The sequence below is a fragment of the Triplophysa rosa genome, linkage group LG14 (assembly GCF_024868665.1).
Source record: "Triplophysa rosa linkage group LG14, Trosa_1v2, whole genome shotgun sequence".
NCBI classification, from domain to species: Eukaryota; Metazoa; Chordata; class Actinopteri; order Cypriniformes; family Nemacheilidae; genus Triplophysa; species Triplophysa rosa.
Genome location: NC_079903.1, coordinates 15,470,931 through 15,477,596, shown reverse-complemented (window position 1 = coordinate 15,477,596; position 6,666 = coordinate 15,470,931).

Below are 6,666 nucleotides of genomic sequence, written 5' to 3'. Positions count from 1 at the left end.
GTGCGTTGTGAGATCATAAAAATGCACTGTAAAATGCGTTAACCCGTACATTCAAACATTTTAAACATGATGTTTGTTTGATACTGTACATAGTTTGGAGATGGGGCGGGGGGACTCGGGCAAATTAACCGCCATTAGCCTGACAAGATTTGTCTTGTTAGATGCGCTCAAACTGCAGTGCTGTTAATGTGGGGGCTTTCAAAGTCCACGGCAGAAATGTTATTAAAGCTCATCCCTCTTCATCTGCCCTGTGCGGAGGCAGCCAGTTTGTTACTGTAATTGCACAGCGAGATGAGAACAGGCCATTAGTATCAATCTGAATAAAGATGCTAAAGAGTAAGGCGTGAGAACGTGTGTAGCTCAAGACGTCCTAATAAGCTGTCTGTCAATACTGTGAAACAGTTGGACCCTGCCCCAGTCAGCCATTTATTAAAACTAATAAAAATTAATTGAATTACTCTAATTCAGCCCTTCTGTCCGCAATTACATTGTTTTTATCAGAGCTGCACTGTAGATGAAAGCTCTTTCCACTCTTTTAAGCATTTTTGCATTCAGGCATTGTAATAGTAGAAGGATATTTTTTCATGTTTATTTAGAAAGTGTATGTGCTTGATTCAGCAGGTCAAAGTTCAGACGTAAGGTTCAGGGAGACAGTGCCAGTCAAGACCCAAGCTGAAAGTCTACAGTTAGATCATGGAAAAACCAGATCAAGGCCTCCGGAATCACTCAAACAAAACCTAAGGCAGAAAATGAGAGGCCATGGCCTGAGTAAGACTAAGACATGGAGGGATGAGACACTGAAAATAGATGTCGCTGAGGCCTCTGGACTACAAAATAGTAGTGATGTGGAAAATGCAGTTTTAAGACAGCAATACAGCCATGCTCGAGCACATCCAGCGCTAGTGTCCATGAAGGGGCACAAACTTAGAAAAACAGTTAAGCCCCTAGCCCAGAGTCCCTCATGGGTGTCTCCTGTGGTCTTAACTCCAGAGTTTTTCGAGAACAAAAAGTGTCAAACGGACACTTTTAAAACAACAAAGCAACCGCTTCCTGCACCAGTTCTGAATGACAGATCAGAGATCCAGAAAACAGGTAGGAACATCTGTTTTTGTATGCTTAGACTCTTGGATGCGCAAAGTCATGTTGTATTATGTAGTGTTGCTTTTATAATCCCATGAAAATAGGTATCAAGGTTATGAGGTCTTACTCAAGAAAGAACCGGCATCCAAAGAGGCTTAAAATGGCATCTGAGGCCAGACTTTCCCAAATACAGAGGTTAGGTTGAATATTTGCAATAGGAACTTAGTGGTTGAATATTCCTTGTGTGACTTAGAGCTTTACTCTTCCAGTGGTTACCCAGTCGATCTGCCTTTTTGAATGGACTTCAATGACACTCTTTATACCAGGACAAGTAAATTAAGCTTAAGGCTGTTGCCAATAGACACTACTGTCCAATCCTCTGGTTTAAACTGGTTTTAAGTGTTAACATTTTAAAAGTCCAGTGGATTAGTTGTCCCCCGATCGGATGCAATTTCAGTGTCATTTGACAGAACCACATCCCAGTTTGACACACCCTTGGTGTCCAATTGGAATGTGGTTTTGACGCTACTCGTGCAAAACATGAGTAGCCCATATAGTTCATTGTAGCCCTATTGACCAAACGAACAGGAAGATAGGACTTAATAATGCATCTTACAAGGAAAGATCATCTGTGCTGTTTTTTGCCTGGAATGTATTTTTTGAGAACAGAAGTTGGCCAGTGTTAAATGTTTTTGGCGGTTATTTTATTTTAAAGAGAGCATAGGAAAACTGTAGTTTCATGTGTGAATGTGCACAGGCATACTGTGAATATCCACCCTTTTACAACAACATATGGAACAAAGTCTTCAAACTGGTAAAAAAACAATCCTTATCGATTGGAGGTCCTTGAGCTTTAATTAAACCCAAACCAGACAGGTACTTAAACACGAAAGGGATGCCACAGACAGGAACAACACTACTCATGAAGTTCAGATGCTTCATTATATCTAGATTACAAATTAAATGCCATAATACTGTTCAGGGCAATCTGGTGATGACTTTGTCGAATGATGCCACAAATCAGTTTAATGTTCCGTCAGATATTGATCGAGATCTTACAAGTACTTATTGGTCTTGTTATTATTAGGCTATTAAAAGCTGCACCCAAGCACATGAACATAAGTTTATTGATCCATAGAGTCTGAGGTGTATTCATGAGGATATTCAACTTCTCATCGCACCTGCTGGTCTGGCCTCAGTTGACCGCATTTCACTCCTTGCTTTATTGTATCTGGGGGATATTTTGGAGATACTGTATGTAAAAAAATATTGACACTTTTATGTGGCTTACTGTTCAATGTGAACAGTAAAACACGAACAAGATACAGTAGATGATTAGAATGATTTTTAGGCTCTTATTAGTGGTAGTTGCATGTATGAGAACAATCTGACACCGATACATTTGCATTTATTAGATGTTTTTTTCCAAAGCAACATACAAGCTTTACATTTTTTGACTAGTATGTGAATTCAATGACATTCAAACCCATTGACCTTGCCATTGTCAGTACCATGCTCTACCTATTTAGCTTCGGTAAAGCATGGCCTGAAATCCTTGTTTTACCTGCGCCTGAACATGCATTTGACTATGCAAGCCTGTCACGCCTGCTTTAAACTTAGGTTGCGGTCAACTCTCGTCACCCTCCTGAATCAGGCTCATCCAGACAAATCTTTCACCCCTCCGGCCTGACCTCCTTCTGGGCGTGTATCCCCGGGCCGACACACTCCCCAGAGGTGTCATCCCATCATTCACACCGCCACTATCGCACCACGTTAATCACGCCTTCCACTGGTGTGTAACTGGGGTTCCGGCTGCTGTCCGGCACTGTAATCCCTGCTGCTGGCCCATCTTTGCCTCAAGGTGTTAGTCTCAGCCGTTACCGCTCAACGCTGTCCAAACTTTCATTCGTAATGTGTCAGGACGTTGAGGGCACATTAAATAATTGGCCATTATTCACAGCTCGTATGGAGCTGAGCGCACACGGCGTAGTTTGGTGGTTTTTAATGTGGGGAAGGAGGTTGACAGACCCCGACCTCATTATAGAGGTTAACGTTAAATTTGTAATTAAGCTGGATCATTTTGTCTCATGAGAGGAAATTATCACGCTTCACAGAGTATAAAATGTGACCATTCAGAGTCGAGTTTTCATCTGGCTGCTTCTGGGATGAAACATTAAAAAAGATTTATTTATTTTTGAATGTTTAAGCTGTTTTTTTATTGTGTATATTCAAAAGTTGTAAAAACTGATCCGTATCGTAGGTCCAGATCTGTGTGCCTTTTTTTATTCTAATAAATGAAAACAGTGGTTACATCAAAATGAAAATTCTGTCATTATTTGCTCACTTTCTTGTCATATTAAACCTGTTTGACTTTCTTTCCTCTCCAGAACAAAAAGGAAGATATTTTGAAGAATGTCGGTAACCAAACAACGGTGGTACCCATTGACTTGCATTGGTTTTGTGTTCACATTGTGAATGGGTACCGCCATTTATCGGTTACCAACATTCTTCAGAATATCTGCAGAAGGAAGTCAGTCATACAGGTTTGAAATGTCAAGAGGGTGAGATTTTTGGTTGTACTATCCCTTTAAACTTTATTTGTTGCGTTAAGTTGGTGATATGAGGTGCTGCCATGATTTTATTGTTTATTTCAGTGGTAAAATATCAAATATGCGAGTCACACATTCTTTGTTGTTGAGTCATTGCATTTGAAAGTGCGATTTGCGAGTGCGAGTGATTTATTCCCTCTTTTACTAGTCCATTTGTTATGATTTTATGTGCATGTTTTATGCAGTAGGTTACTGCCGCTTAAGATCACTGACACTTTGTATTTTTCAGTTACAGAATCCAGGTTGACTTTTATTGCTGTAGTTTTTCACACAAGACTTATTTATTCCACAATCGTCCATCTTGCATTTGCACCTTGATCTTCTCTTCTGTCAAATGGTCAGTGCAGCACACAGGGCGTGATGTATACTTTAGGTTGACCTGTATATGTGAGGCTGTACGTCTCCAAGGATTCACATCACGCAGCAGAAGCTGTGATAGCATTGTTAGGGGCAATGGGTGCGGTGTTGTTGTAACTGCTGTGTATTTGGTGTGGGTGCTTTAACTAGGAGCGGCTTGTGGACAGGTGGTTGCCTAGTCGCTAAATGTTTGTTGCTGCAGCAACAGTCTGCACCAGTCTCGATAAATCCTTATTTATTTTAGGTGAGGAGTAATCTATAATGAAATGGATAGCTAATCCTCATTTTGGTTAATCTGCCTGTCATGTTGCCATCTTGGCCTGGCTTGGATGACAGTTTTTACAGCTCAGAATCGAAAAAAAAAACTTATGGCCTGGAGGCTGTGTTAGAGGTTTAGACCTGTAATCTCTGGCGATAATTAGCTCACGAGGAGACAAGCGTATTAAGGAACTCATAAAGAATAAGAAACAAAAAATATGTTTTATATGTATTTTGTTGGTGTGATTTCTTTTGTTCGTACACAATTTGCAAGATCGTATATAGCTAATAATCATCAATAGTCCTGTTTTGTGATATCAACATTCTCATAGAAACTCATTTCTTCCCAAATTATCTTGTTATTACACTTACTTTAACATGATGAGAACAAAGCGAAATAGTCTGAGGGGCTGTTGGACTATTTTGTTCCTAAAACATCCTCTCAATCGGTCTGAAGACACAGCTGTCAGATCTTGGCTTGGGATATAGTTTTGGAGCTCCTTGAACAATAAAGCCGGATTTCTTTCAGAGGTTTATTCGGAATTAGACACTTAATCTGATTTAACAATTTGATAAGTAGATTGATCAGGGTATAGACATTCGTTGTTATGGTTCATCCTCTGTTGTTTTGGCAAAGCCTTTAATACGTTTTTGTCTTTGTGAAGGGTTAGGTGATGGGCTTTAATGTGGCCGTTGCTCAGATTGGTAAAATATTTTTCTTTCTAAAGAGTTTATTTTGTTTAGATTTTGACTGATTAAGTTTCTTGTTGTATTGCAGTATTTAGTTATCTTTTCAGGCAAAACTGTGTTTTCTTAGAACAGTTATGTTATGTTGATGAAATATGTTTTCGTAAAACACTTAAAATGCTTGTTTCTATTTCCACGTAAAGAAAGGGTTACCTAAGTGAATCTGAAGATTTGCACACTAATGGATGGCTCTTTAATTTAGTTTCAAGTGCTGTAGTGGCCATTAGTTTCATCAATGAAAGGCTTGAGACTGCTTTGGTAACTCTCTGTTGTCATTTCCATTTAGCAGGAAATTGATTTCTTCATTATGGCAGAGAGTAATCATGTGTTGTTTGCTAATTAAGAGAGTTAAAAGTCTGCTGTTGACACACTTTACTTAACATAAGTTGATCAATAAAATTGACTTTTTAATATAGATGCTGATGGAACTTAAGCTTTTGTTTGTCTGTGGGGGGCCTTTTTCCTTACTAGATTTTTGGAACATTTTGGAGCCCAGCATTTTTAGTGTTTCAGTGGGAAGGTTATGTAAAACTGGCCCATCAACAAACAATGCTTTTTGCATATTTTTGCAAATTTATGCTTTTAATTCTTTTTTTCCTCCAGTAGATTCATGTTTTGAAACTTTTGAAACCACAGTAGCTCCCAGTAGTCACCATTGTCTCTGACTCATCAGAGACTTGTTGGAATTCTTGCTGCATGATTCGGGTAAAATCGCTGCTGGATAAAAGTATCTAGTGGAGAGTCGCAGACGACAGCAAATCAGGACAGACGTTGTATAACAGCCTCTCATTGGCCTAATCCTCTCTTCTGGGTTATTGTCAGACGGCTCATATATTACCTCACATTCTCCTTGTTTTGTGATGTAGATGCCTATAAAGTTGTCTGTCTCCACCATGTGTTTCTGATTTCAAGTAGTCTGAGTAGAGCTTGTGAAGTTCACATCTCTGAGGAGAACTGCTGACCGTAGCAGGGATTACCTGAGCTATGAGCTTTCCTTGTCTTAATGCAATGCTGTAAGCTCTAGTGCTGTCTACTATTGGAGGACAGAAGAAGCTTTTCTGACCCGAGTGCTAAATAATCATGTTTTTGAAGAGGCATCTGCCCTTTTGGTATGTTGAGGGGCTGAATTTGATTTCTTTGCTGAGTTTAAGGGTAAACCATCATTGAGCCTTGATGCTTGTAGCTCCATGCTGTTATTGATTTGCTGCCTTCTAAACGCTGCAGACAAGCTAGTTTTAGTGATTTCAACGCTAGTCGTAAATTTAATCCTGGGCTCGGTACATTTTCTTATACTCCCGTGTGTGTGTTAATCTGTTTTTGGACTGTGTTCAGATTCAGACTTCAGAAGATATTGGTCTTGTATTTTAGTGTGACGTGTTTTTAATGTAAGTGAAGAATGCATACTTTCTTTGCTCTTGTTAGTGTAAAAGATTATTCAGTGAATTACAAATTGAAATGTTTTATGGCTCTATGCAGATACTGCTTGTGGTTTACCCAGAATCTACACCTGCATAAATCCACAGATTTACACGTTCCACCCAAATATCTGTTATTCATACATATCACATTTCCTTTCCATGCTATTTTGTTTGAATATTTAGACTAATATGTCTGT